The sequence below is a fragment of the Canis lupus genome, chromosome 12 (assembly GCF_003254725.2).
Source record: "Canis lupus dingo isolate Sandy chromosome 12, ASM325472v2, whole genome shotgun sequence".
Taxonomy (NCBI): Eukaryota; Metazoa; Chordata; class Mammalia; order Carnivora; family Canidae; genus Canis; species Canis lupus.
This window is the reverse complement of record NC_064254.1, coordinates 58,733,991-58,747,561: the sequence shown is the minus strand read 5'-3', so window position 1 is coordinate 58,747,561 and position 13,571 is coordinate 58,733,991. Positions and strand designations below refer to the sequence as shown.

Here is a 13,571-nt window from a genome sequence, read left to right as displayed (position 1 = left end):
GCTGAGCTTTGTGCTTTGATGGGAGGAAGCCAATATTTATTGAGTCCCTTATTTGTCCCGCCAAGGTGGAAGGTGCTTTACAGGGAAAAAGAAGGTTCTAGAAAACTAAGTTTTTTATCAAATTTCTAAAGTTAATTTAGTTGGAACAGTGTTTTGTCAACTTTACCAACATCGATGATTATTATTGAAAATGAATAGAACATGAACTACTGGCATTTTTTATGGTGTCCAGTGGAACATTTTGTATATTTCTCTTTGCTCTGTATGGACTAGGTATGTCTAAATCAAGTGTGTTTCAGAGAGTATGGGCAGAGTGCAGTGATTTATTGCATGATACATGAAGCAGAGGTCTTGTATCTCTTGAACAGTTTACAATTTAGTTGGAAAAATAGAAGAGTTCCATTTAAATATTTAAGAACTCAGATTAGCACAGTTTGAAATGATAGGGTACACTTGGGCTATTTGTTGAGAGCACAGAATTCAAGGAAGCTTGAATGGTAGAGCTAATAGGGAAGGACTAGAATGTAGGGGTGGAAGCAAAGGTAGGGTCTTTTGAGATGAAATGGTGACATATACACACATTTGTCTCATTGTTCTTTTTCCATGAATATTATAGCACAATTAGTATTACTCTTTAAATTAGATTCAACAGTGTTTGTCTCACTGTTCTGATCTGAGCTAGATTTTCTTTCCTTCTCTTACCTTTTTACCCTGAACTTTTTTCTTGGAACTGAACATATTTCATCAGGATTACAAACTGTTTTCTCTAAGCCTCTTATCTTACCTTTCTCAGATTAGTACTGGTATATGCCTTGAACATGTTCACCCAGCCTTAGTAATATATATATGTGTGTGTGTGTGTGTGTATATATACACACACACACACACACACATATACATATATATATATATATATATATATATATATATTAGCATCTAGGCATAGAACTGTTTTTAAAGTTTTAAGAGATGTCAGTCTGGATGGAATGTAAAATCTTATTGAAACGAATACACAATATTGCCGTATGTATAATGGCTGTATTTAAAAAAATTATTTGTAGAACGTTAATGTGAGATATACATTAGGACAATGAACATCAGCAGATTGGAGGAGAGGAAGAAAAAAAGAATCTGGTTCTTCAGTTCCAGATTTGTAAGGCCAGAAGGCCTTCCCAGTGCTGTGTTTGACATCATAATCCCACTGCTATTAGAATATGATTCAGTCTAACCCTTATGCTTTTTATTTTTTTAATTTTTATTTTTTTAAAGATTTTATTTATTTACTCATGAAAGACAGAAAGGGGGGGGGGCAGAGACAGGCAGAGGGAGAAGCAGGCTCCATGCAGGGAGCCTGATGTGGGACTTGATCCAAGGATTCCAGGATCATACCCTGAGCCGAAGGCAGGCGCCAAACCGCTGACCCACCCAGGGATCCCACCCTTATGCTTTTTAGTTGACGTTTCAAACCCTGATAACCATAGGGATGCATTATAGTACTTGCAAAAATGCATAATGAAATGAGATATCACTACTTTATTATGCAACATAGTATATTAATTAAGATCTTGGGTTCTGGTCTATTGCCTATTCAAATTCCAGTGCTGCTACTGGCTATCTCTGGGACTGTGAGCACATTGCTTAACTTTGTTGTCTTGCTATTTTTTTCATCTATAAAATGTGGGTAATAATAATATCTATTTCATAGAGTCATTGTGAACATTAAATGAGGTCATGTGTGAGGTTCTTGGCCTTGTGCCTGACACAAAGTAACATTGAGAAAATGTGAATTATTAGGGTTGTTATTTCAATGAAATTAAATAAAATATTTTTTGACTTGCCAATAAAGACAAAACAGATGTCCGTGAGTCTTTGCGCTAAAGGAGGGAAAGCACAAACCTTAAGAAGGTCTAGTGTTGCCCAAGAATGAGAAACCACCAATCCTGCTGATACATCTGGAATGGATTGTTAGATCCTACCTCAGATGATTAGGACTAGTAGGCCTTTAAGTACTCATAAATGTTTTCTTAAGCACCTATTATATGTCAGGCACTGTGCCAAGTTCTGGGGATATTGAAATGAGTGAGGCAGTATCTGCCAGACAAAGAAACAAGCATGAGCTCTATCCCAGCTTGATTTCCCTATAGGCTTGTGGATGACAGATTCCTTCCTGGAAGGAAGGCTTCCATCCACAATTAGAAGACAGCCCAGGGCAGCCGGGGTGGTTCAGCGGTTTAGTGCCGCCTTCAGCCCAGGGCGTGATCCTGGAGACCCGGGATCGAGTCCCATGTCGGGCTCCCTGCATGGAGCCTGCTTCTCCCTCTGCCTGTGTCTCTGCCTCTCAATCTCTCTCTCTGTCTCTCATGAATAAATAAATAACATTAAAAAAAAAAAGACAGCCCAAAGTGCCTTGGCTCTATTAAGGTCACTGCTGGGGAATAAGCTTGCACGTGTGGTCAGACTCCTCTTGGTTAGATGGTGGGGAGGAAGTGGAGGCAGTGAGAAGGGATGAGCCCCTGAGGAGGCTGTACATGCATGTGTGTGTGTGTGTGTGTGTGTGTGTGTGTGTGTGTTGAGGGAGATCATGATTGGCACCAGAGTAACTGGCTGCAGGCTAAGGAGTCCATCTGACAAAAACACTGTTGCCCATGGTGGGTCCTCCATGTATCTCATTATGTCAGCCAGGGAGAGCAGTTGTGTGTGGCAAGTTGATTTTTGTCTTGTCGGAACAATATTGAGCTGCTTTCTTGTTCTGTTTTGAAAGAGGCTTTTCAATATTTTGTGGGGTTGACTTCTAATAGGATTAGGAATCTTCGTGAGTTTTAAATTGAATCACAGAGGCAAAAAGAGTCTTTGCAGATTTATTACATTAAAAAAGTTTCTAATTATTTTAGGGTTTTGTAATATTTTTAACTTTTCTTTCATAAAGGGTAATCCCCAGGCGTTGCTGCCCTGACCTGGAAAGTCTGTGTGATTGTCAGCTGCAAGTGAAGGAAGGGTGAGAAAATACTCTGTTTGTTGCTGTACTTAGAAAGGTCAGGGAGTAAGAGGACTCACATTCGAGAGGCTCCTACTTTGTGCCAAATGCTCAGAGAAGCCTAGCAACGTAGCCTGACACATCACAGCTAATGAGTGGGTGTGCCAACCCAGGGACAGGACTCCAGGGCGCAGCTGATTTCCTCTTTGGCATGCTCTTTAAGTTGGTAACATTGCACTAGGGTGAACCATATGTATTTGCCATTTCTGTTCGTTCCAACAGTCTGATATTGGTAATTTTGTGTGATTCCACCTAAGATTTGGGAAGTAATATGACATTTTGAGGAGATTTTGCAAAAGTCTCTGGATAGTTTACTAAGAGTTCATTATGGGGTCTTCACAAAGTGACCTAATAGCTTCACAGTTTTAGTGTACTCAGAACCTGGTCAGCTGCCATGCAACATACTTAACCCCTGAGCCCATCCCCATCTCCTCTTTGCCAATTTAGGCATCAACAGTTATGACATTTTTACAAAACAGCAATCCATACCCATAGAACACTATTTTATTTGGAACATCTAGTATTTTACCAGGATTCAAATAGGCATTGCTGTCTTTACTGGAAGGATATATTTCCCTTTGATTGATTGCTAAATGGATAGAGCTTGTGGAAGGATCTCTTTCTCTTCCTCTCTCTCTTTTTCCTGGGGATTTCTTGTTCAAACAGAATTTGTTGTATCCACATCAGTAAAGCCGTGCTAATATGGGCTGCTGGCCAGATCGTGGAAATAGTCTCATTATATTGAACTGGATGTCATAATGGTACCCATTAAGGTAGGATTCTCTCTCTGTTTGTACTTTTAAACCCAAGTCCCTTGCCACTTTTTACATCTCTCTGAGAATAGCAACATTCCCTAGTAATGCAATCTGAGAATGTGCTGTCTCTTGCCTCCTCCTACTGAACAGCATTACAAAAATAGAATCCTTGGTTCTGAACATTTTTAGGGGTTTGTAGCTTGCTGCTGCTCCTCAGTCATTCATGTTACTCTCTGCACTTGTGATGACGACAATATGTTCTGGTGGCTGAAGGTAAGAACCCATGAGATTTACTTCTTTCAACACTCCCGTTAATTGATGTTGGTGTCCAAATATACAACAGAAAAAGAGCAGCTCCCTACTTTTTTTAAACTAACCAAATGCAATACAGGATTTTTCACTTTAACTTTTCTTTTTTTCAATATATTTTTTAAGGATTTTACTTATTTGTTCATGAGAGACACAGACTGAGAGAGAGAGAGGCAGAGACACAGGCAGTGGGAGAAGCAGATTCCCTGTGGGGAGCCTGATGTGGGACTCCATCCCCTAACTCCAGGATCACGACCTGAGTCACAGGCAGCCCAGATGTCCCTCATTTTAATTTTTCTAAGCCATTATGAGACTAAAACTTTTGAAACTCGTAGCATTTCTATTAGCTGTTGAAATCTTACTATAGTCCTGGCAAAGTGAAGTATTTGTTGTGCTGAATTTGGGTAATGGAACCCTGCAGGGTTCCGGCTCAGGAATGCTGGAAGGATGAAGCCCACAAAGCGGAGGGCAGAGAGAGTGTCAATCTCATTCCTCCAATTAGAGCAGTTAAAGAAATAACAAAATGCAGGGTAGCATTTTATTGTGAGGGCTAATTGAAAATCAGGGGAAAATATTTAGATACGCTACATTATAATCTCTTTTCTATTTGTGTCTCTTCCCAGTTGACTCAATAGGACCTTCATTATAAATAAATCTCTGTCATTAGAATTTGCTTAATTTCTGTTGCTATAATTAAGAGGATGGTAAAAATGTTGTAGCGTGTAGTCCGTCCTTTCTTCAGCAAATGGGATGGTTCTTGCATTCACTCAGCATGTATTTCCCCAGTGTCTAATGGGTTCAGAGTCTGCAGGAGGGTTATGGTGTGACTGAGATGGACCATGTCCCTACCCTCATGGAAGGTAGATTTTAGTGGGAAGAAACATATAGTACTTATACACAAATAAATATGTTACGCAGTGTCAGGAAATGAGAGGGAAAAAATTAAGCAGGACAAAGAGATGGGAGTGGTAAGGGAAGGCCTCTCTGAAGACTCCTGAATGAAGGGAGGGAGGAAGCCATGCTAAGGCCTGCACAAAGAGCATTCCCAGCAGTGGGAAGCAAATGCAAAAGCCCTGAGGTAGAAACTAACTTGGTAAGTAAGTTGATGAATGAGAAGATCATTGTAGTTGGAACAGAGAAAGGGAAGGGAGAGGTACAAGGAGTAGATGTAGAATAGGCAGGGTCAAGACCATGCTGGGTTTTGAAGGCTTTGGGAAGTCACTGGAGTTTTAAGCAGAGGCATGGCATGAGATAATTTAAGCTATGAAAAGCTCATCTGGCTGGTATGGAAAATACCCTACTTTGGGAAGGCTTTGGGAAGGGTGGAGGGTGGGGGCTGGGAAACCAGTTAGGAAATGATTGCAATCACTTAGGTGAGGGAAGATGATGGCTTGAAAGAGGGAGGTAATGATGGTCAGATTGAGGGTGTGTTGCAGGTAGACAGATGGGGTTTGCAGTTGGACTAGACACAAGTTGTGAAAAAAGGAGGAGTTAAGGAAAGCATGTAAGTTTGTAGCCTGAGCAGCTTGGGTGAGTGGTGAGAAGGGACAGATTCGTAGGCAGGAGCAACAGTCGAGGGTTGTGTGTGGGCATACTTAGTTTGAGATACCTGTCATTCATTTGAATGGAAATGTCAGGCAGGCAGTTGGATCTGGGTGCCATGGAGTGGGGACATCTGGGCTGGAGATGGGGGTGCTCAATGTATGGAATTTAAAGCCAGCAGAGTGCATGAGATCCCTGGAGAGTGAGTGGTAACTGAGGTGAAGCCTGGAGATGAAGCCCTGTAGCTCTCCAGTGTTATGGGATCTCCAGAAGGCAGTGTCCCCAAAGGAGGATGAAAGGAAGCCAACAGGGATAGGGATGGGAGTCATCTGGTGAGATATGCAGTAAGGCTGGGCCCTGGGAAAAGCGTGAAGTTTGTTTTTGGAATGTCCCCTCCCTTTACAGTGGTTTTCCATCTTCTTTGTGGTACCCTTTCATCTGATTTCTTTGGTTTCTCTTATCCCAGATAACAAGAGCTCCAGTTTTCAAAGTATGGTTCCCTGACTGGCAGCATCAGCACCCCCCCCCCCCCGGAGCTTGTTAAAAATGTAGACTGTGGGCTCTACCCTAGACCTACAAGTAAGAAACTCGAAGGGGTGGGGCTCAGCAAGCTGTGCTTTAATAAACTCTTCAGAGGCTTCTGATGCGTGCTGAAATTCGAGAACCACGGCTCTAAAGGAAGTAACTGATAAACTAAATCAGTGAAAAATAACAGATGAGACTTAATCTGTTCACCTTTTCTGAGCCATCTGTCTAAACCCAAAGACATAAATTTCTAATATTAAATTGTAAGCATAAACCAGTAAATTAAAATATGAAATATTAAATTGTAAGCATAAACCAGTGAAACATCTTTGTGGGGGCCAGGGAAACTTCTCAAGTCATAAATGCGGGCCTGTTGTATCTCTGGTAATGAACTGTATTGATAACTGTATAGACCGTGTAGTATTATACAAGCTCTCTGACTCCGAATATGAAGGCAATGAAAATTTGGGCATTTGGTTGGACAATCCAAAATCTCTAGTGGTAATTCAGAACTTATTTTGTTTGAACACTCATTTAAAGTTGCTTATTTTTTTAAAGATTTATTTATTTATTTTAGAGAGAGAAAGAGAGAGTGCACACACAAGAAGGGGAAGGGGCAAAGGGAGAGGGAGAGGGAGAGGGAGACAAAATCCTCAAGCAGATTCCCTGCTGACTGTGGAGCCCCTTGTGGGGCTTGTCAAGGGACTGGATTTGGGACCCTGAGATCATGACCTGAGCTAAAGTCAGAAGTCGGCTGCTCAACCGACTGAGCCACCCAGGTGTTCTGGTTTAAAGTTATTTAAACACAACTATCTACCAGGCAATTTTAATGCCTCAATAGCAAGGCATATAATAATAATAATAATAACAACAACAACAAAAATAATAGAATATTTGTTGACTTGTGAATTTTTATTAATAAAATACATCTCAAATTTATTTTAGCTGTTTAAATAATAGATTTTAATGTATATTTAGTCAAGCATTACAGTAGTAAGGGCTTAGGGAGATTAGAAATAAATGAATCCAATTAAAGGACACGTCTGTGAGATTTGATATGTCATAGGTATGAATGAACTGTTTGCATAGCAACTGTAAAGAAACCGTTAATGATTAACTATCTAGAAGAGATTTAATCAAGAATAAATGCTATAGGACATATTTTAAAATATTTAAGTTAAACAAACGAAGATTTGTGCATTTGAAAGCATCACATCCTGCCATCATTTTTGCTGTGTCTTTTTCTAGGGAGTTCAAAGCCTGAGCTACTTTTCTATTATCTGCAGAAGTGCCAGTGCCTTTGTGTTGCGTAGAAAAGGGGCAGAGCTTTCAAAGGTGCCATGGTTTAGTCTCATGAGGTCTCTCCACATACTGTGGGGAGTTGGGGACCCTCTGGTCTCGAGTACAGAATGCAAATTTCCCAGTGTTGTGGAAGATTATTTCTTTGTGATTTCAAGTATTTTTTTCTGTTCCCAGGAGTTTGTGTGAAGTTGAAAATAGGTGGTGTCCTCTTTTCACACTCTCTGCCAGGGGATTAATTTTAAGGTTTAGGAATAAGCTTTGTAAAGGTTAGAACTGGGTGAGGAATCTCTTCCTGTGGAGAATAGAACCTCAACCAAATATAAAGTGTTAGGTGATGGGTTCCCCTGTTACTTATCCATCTTAGATATTGGCAAAGTTCTATAGGGAACATATATTTAAAAAACATCAGCTTAATAAAGTGATAGTGAAGGTGAGGGGGTTGGTTTCAGAGGGTGGGGGGTGAGAAAGATGGAAAGACATGGAAAAAAGGGGGCCAGAATAAAATATATGCACTTTATTTTCTGTTTGTGAACATTTTGAAAAGTAAGAAAAACTCAGTTGATATTAAGATCATTTTCTCAAAAAAAATTAAAAAAAAATAAGATCATTTTCTCTTTGTTTATATTTGGCCTTTATTTACTCCCTAGAAGGGGGCTAAAATTAGTGGTCTTCATTGTAGAAAAAGAGGCTGCCATTTTTAAATGTATGTCTTTGGTGAAAGAGGCAGCACGTTTTGCATTTAATTTCTTAGGATCTAACTTTTAAAGACCAATACCTCCCTAACTGCCACCGCCCCCCCCCCCCCATCCCTGGCCCAACTTTGAGAAAATAAGAAACAAAAAAGCTGTAAGACCAATAGAATTGGGAACTTAGATCTGTAGGATTTGCAAATACACCTGAACTTTACTAACTAGAGATATAGAATGAATTTCTGAGCATAAAAAATTAAGTTTTTCAGAACAAAAAATGTGGCCCCCAAAGCAAGGTTTACTCCATGTAAACAATGACAAATATGCCATCTATAACTCATGGGAAACTAAACTGTTGTAAGAAACTACATGGCTAGGCTTCTTTTTTTTCAATTACAAGTAATAATTTAAGTTATATTCTCCAAAGAAGGAAACATAAAGTCATATAGTTCACATGAAAGTCTTCAGAGACAGATAATTCTATGAGGTAGGAAGGGTGGAAAATAGATCAGAAAGTAAATGAGAAGTATAGGCACTGAGAGAGCATATGGACGTTTGGACATTTTAAAATTATAAATGGTGTTCATGAGAAGTTGAGCCTATGGGAAAAGAAGTTTAGTGGTGTTATCCTTTCTATAATTTAATATTACTCACAAAGAAGAAATCCTAGAAATACAAGGAAGAGAAAATGGGGAACCATTTCAGTATCAGGTGGGGGTACCTGAAATTTGCTTCCATTTGAGTTTCTTTTTCACGAAATATTTTTTCTAATTATGAAAGTCATACATATTTAATATAGAACAAATTAATATAGAGAGGTATAAAGAGAAGATAAAGAACATCTTCAATCTGTTTTCCAGAAATTCACTAATATTTTAATTTTTTGCCTTCTACTGCATGTATGTAAATATACGTGCATATATAGTGCTTGTTAATTTAAAAATAGATAATTTTTCACTTTGCCAATAGTATTTTTCACATCATTAGAGTAAAAATTAATGACTGCATAATATTTTATCACATGGGTATATCATAATTAGGTAATGGTTCTATTGTTCGTTTATATTTGCTTATTTATAATTAAATATAAGAAATTGTGCTAAATACTATTGTATAGACTTTTGATACTTATCTCTATTTTCATAAAATATATTCCTAGAAGTGGAATTATTGGATTTAAGGAATGAGCACTCTTAAGACTCTTGATAAACACTGCTAGTTTAGTCTCTTACTTAGCATTACTATATAAGATGCCCATTTATTTTATCTTGTCTTCATTGAGATTTGTTGTCATTAAAATAAAATCTTTGTTGATTTGAAAGACAAAAATGAGGGATCCCTGGGTGGTGCAGCGGTTTAGCGCCTGCCTTTGGCCGAGGGCGCGATCCTGGAGACCCGGGATCGAATTCCACGTCAGGCTCCCGGTGCATGGAGCCTGCTTCTCCCTCTGCCTGTGTCTCTGCCTCTCTCTCTCTCTGTGACTATCATAAATAAATTTAAAAAAAATTAAAAAAAAAGAAAGACAAAAATGACAAAAATTGGATAGCTGCCTTAATTCATATAGGTTATTACTAGTGAGCTAAACTTAAAAAATATTCCTCAGCAATTTGTACATTGTTTAAATCCTTTCTATGTATTTTTTAATTTCAGAGATATTGTATTATTGATTTGTAGGAGTTCTTTCTTTCTTTCTTTTTTTTAAAATAAATTTATTTTTTATTGGTGTTCAATTTGCCAACATATAGAATAGCACCCAGTGCTCATCCCATCAAGTGCCCCCCTCAGTGCCTGTGACCCCGTCACCCGCCCCCCCCCAGCCCACCTCCCCTTCCACCACCCCTAGTTCGTTTCCCAGAGTTAGGAGTTGTAGGAGTTATTTCTCTGGGGGTTTAGAGTACCATTTCTCCTTGCTCCTTCAATACAGTTGTAGTAGTTCCAAATAAATGGTTGAGGATAAAATTAATTTAGTATTCTAGTTTAAGTATCATATATGCCATGCATGAATTGTAACTTGACAAAAAATAAGTGTATTTTCTTAATATACATAATGCTAAAATTATAACATGATTTGTTTCTTTAATTTAGGATCTCACAGAACATCAGAATGATCATTATTAATTATAATCTTGGAATTTAAAAATCTGTCACATAAACTTGCTTACTTAGCAGGCATTTTTTTCTTACTTACATAGAAAGGTTTGCCAGTTTTTTTAAATTTTTGGTCATTTGAATTTGAGATGAATATAAGTTTATTGCATTGAGAGATATTTTGTTAATCACTTGCAAGTGAGCATCTGTTCTCTGTAAGATATGGTGCGAGACAGTAAATAGAAACTATCATGAGAGAAGGAATTTAGGAGATGGTTTTCAGATGCACCATTCACCACACAGGAACTAGATGTGCTAAATGGGTGTTAGAAGCAGTGGCCGGCAAAGGAGCTGAGAGGAGGGAGCAGGAAATCACTATGGCTGGTGGAGGTTAATAAGCAAAATCAGATGCATGTCATTGCAGGTCTGGACTTAGCTATATTTCAATTTGTGCCATGGGTTTGTACAAAGTTATTTGTTGTGAGGATGGTTGACTTTGCTACATCTTACCAAAATATTACAGTTTTTGACTTCTTTTTAGTTATTGTTTGCCTATTGTTTACACCTCCGTATTTTTTTTTTCTTGAAATTACAGTGTGATGGTAGACTTTGTGCCTAGGCCATCCCTTTCCCTTGTCATGCCTCCACTCCATAGCATGTTGGATGAAACCTACAAAATAGAGGAGAAAGATGTTTCTGGGCAGAGGCAGTGTTTATGTAAAACCAAAGACTTTTGGGGGAACAACTGAAATCACCAAAGCAAATGGAGAAAACCACAAGGAGCAAACACAAATCCACTTATTAGTATGAGACTATTATATTTCCAAGGGTGCCTTAGCCTAATTTCCCAGCAGATGTCTTCGCTTGTGAGTCTCTCACAGTATGGAATCCTCCTTATCAGCTATCTCTGCTGGGCTCCATGGGAGCCTGAAAATGAAACATAAACTAGGTCTCTCTGCTGCAGAGGTTTACCCAGTGGCCAGGCAGTAACTCTGCCAGAATATAAAGAAGGTCATGCACTTCGTGTGACAGTGATTCTAGAATCCAATTAAAAAGTTTAGTATAAAACGCAGTCGTTCCTACTTAATCCGATCACAGTTTAATGCAATCCTCTGCTTATTGCAGTCAGCGCCTTTGGAGCCAAATCAATTGTATGTCTCTGTTTCCACGTTTTCCTCAGTAATTTGATCACCTTCAGCTGTTTTTTTTTTTTTTTTTTAATAGCTCAATTGGGAAATCTAGCAACATCTTTTAAGAATTGCCACATAACATAAAGCCAACAAAGACACTTCAGAATGGCCAGCTTCAAAACTGACACGACAGGAGCAAAAAGTTGTCTAAAATGGAAGGGCAATAGAATATGACACAGTTGAAGAGGAAGGGTTCTTGTGAAGAACTCTATGTGAACTGACAAAATACTGCTGATTGCTTATCTGTACAATCATTCCAACTCACTTGAAGGTTGTAAAATATGTTGCCCTTGGCATCATGGACACCAGTCTCCCAGTCAAAATGATAGAAATTATATTAATGCATTTCTCTGAAGCTAAGGTGATGACAATACCTCTTATTTGCTTTGCAAGGGCATCACGCTGAGGTTCCCATGTGGCAAGTTGGTACTTATACCTTGTGAGTGGTCATGGCATATCGCTGAAGGCCAGGCTGAGAAGGCCAATATTGCAAAAGTGGTCCCTTTTATTCCATTGGAATTTGAGTAATTCCAAATATGTACATGACTATTATAAAGTTTAGAGTAGACTCAGATGGTTAATTCTGCAAATTGAATGATTTCTGACTGTCCATAATGGAATAAGAGGATTACTTTGGTCTGTGCAAATACAAGTGAGATTGACAAGCTGCAAGTCCTAGTGATTGCAAATTACCCATTTCACATTGCTTTCAGAGCTGAGGTACCTGAGGATGTCTAGTACAAGTCACTCAAGGGAGAAAAAAAAATGTAAATTGATATCAATAGCTGTTTTTGAAAAATATGCCAAAGGGCATCTGCCATGGTTCCTCTTTTGATATGTTGATCATATCTGGGAGAACGACTTGAGCTGACCTAGTGAGGGGAACTTATGGAGTCCTGAACGTGGTCTATGTGGCACTTTTCAGAAAAGCTTTCAAAGTAGAATAGGGCTGTGTCCTGTCCCTCCTTTTTTTTTTTTTTTTTTTAAAGAAGATTTTATTTATTCATGAGAGACACAGGCAGAGGGAGAAGCAGACTCCCTCTAGGGAGCCCAATTTGGGACCCAATCCCAGGACTCTGGGACCATGACCTGAGTGGAAGACAGATGCTCAACCACTGAGCCACCCAGGCATCCAAAGGGCAAATGCCCAAACAGGGACTTGAACCCTGGACCCTCAGATTAGAAGTCTGATGCTCTACTGACTGAGCTATCCAGGCTACTAAAGTTAGCTAAGTCAAATTCCTCATGAGACTCATTTCAGAGTTCAAGTGCTGTGGCACCCAAGTATTTTATTTTGTTCCACTTCACAGAGGAACATTGAACAGCTTTAGTAGGCATATACCTAAACATGAGTGTGTGTGTGTGTGTGTGTGTGTGTGTGTGTGTGTGTGTGTGTGTGATACCAGAATGTGCCTCACTGTGGGGGAAGAGAGGGAGTGTCTGAGTTTGGAAGAGGGAAATGGAACTCATCATGTGATTCCCATCAGCATCTAGACCTTTAATCTATACAAATGAAATGCTCCAATTTAATAGAATTTTAAAAGTAAAACAAATGCTTTGTTCTTAGTGAGTCTGCCATTCAGAGCTGCTCTTGGCAGCATATCAACCGTACTTGAAATGTCTTTAAGTGGGTATTTTTTTTTATTGTGCTTTTCATCTTAACACATCTTTGAGTTGTTAGAAGAATAGGAAGGCTGAGCTTCTCTCAGTGTCAGGTCTGTGCTGCTCTAAAGTCCCCATTTGCTTACTTAGCAATGAAGAGCTTACCTTAGTAAGTATTTTGGCCATCCTGCAGTACAGTTTAGACACTTAAGAAGCAACAGAGCAAATTAAAATGAGTTAGGGGTAGAGAGGAAATAAATATAGCACAAGGAGATGTTTGTAATAAAATGCTACCAAAATGAAGCTATTGTTTTGGAGAAATCAGGTGCCAAAAAGCACCATGAAATGTGGAAGTAAAGAAATAACACTTAGGATTTATTGAACATTTACTATGTTCTAGGCACTGTGCTATGAGCTTTTCATATATTTTTCTAAGTCTTAGCATATCCCAATGAGTTATAAAGAGGAAATTGAGGGCTAGATGGGTTGTTACATGGTAAGTGGCTCAAACTGTGATCTACCTGACTTCATGATC

The 13,571-nt window shown here is 38.9% G+C and overlaps 1 protein-coding gene, 1 long non-coding RNA gene and 1 other non-coding gene across 3 annotated transcripts in view; 1 reads left to right on the top strand and 2 right to left on the bottom strand.

The window, feature by feature from the left end:
- LOC118350479 (uncharacterized) overlaps window positions 1-13,571 on the bottom strand; it is a 74,082-nt gene that overhangs the window by 22,189 nt on the left and 38,322 nt on the right. The window lies entirely within an intron of this gene.
- SIM1 (SIM bHLH transcription factor 1) overlaps window positions 1-13,571 on the top strand; it is a 73,129-nt gene that overhangs the window by 24,889 nt on the left and 34,669 nt on the right. The window lies entirely within an intron of this gene.
- Window positions 12,579-12,651, bottom strand: TRNAR-UCU (transfer RNA arginine (anticodon UCU)). The gene has a single exon. It is a non-coding gene; the product is annotated as a tRNA-Arg (tRNA).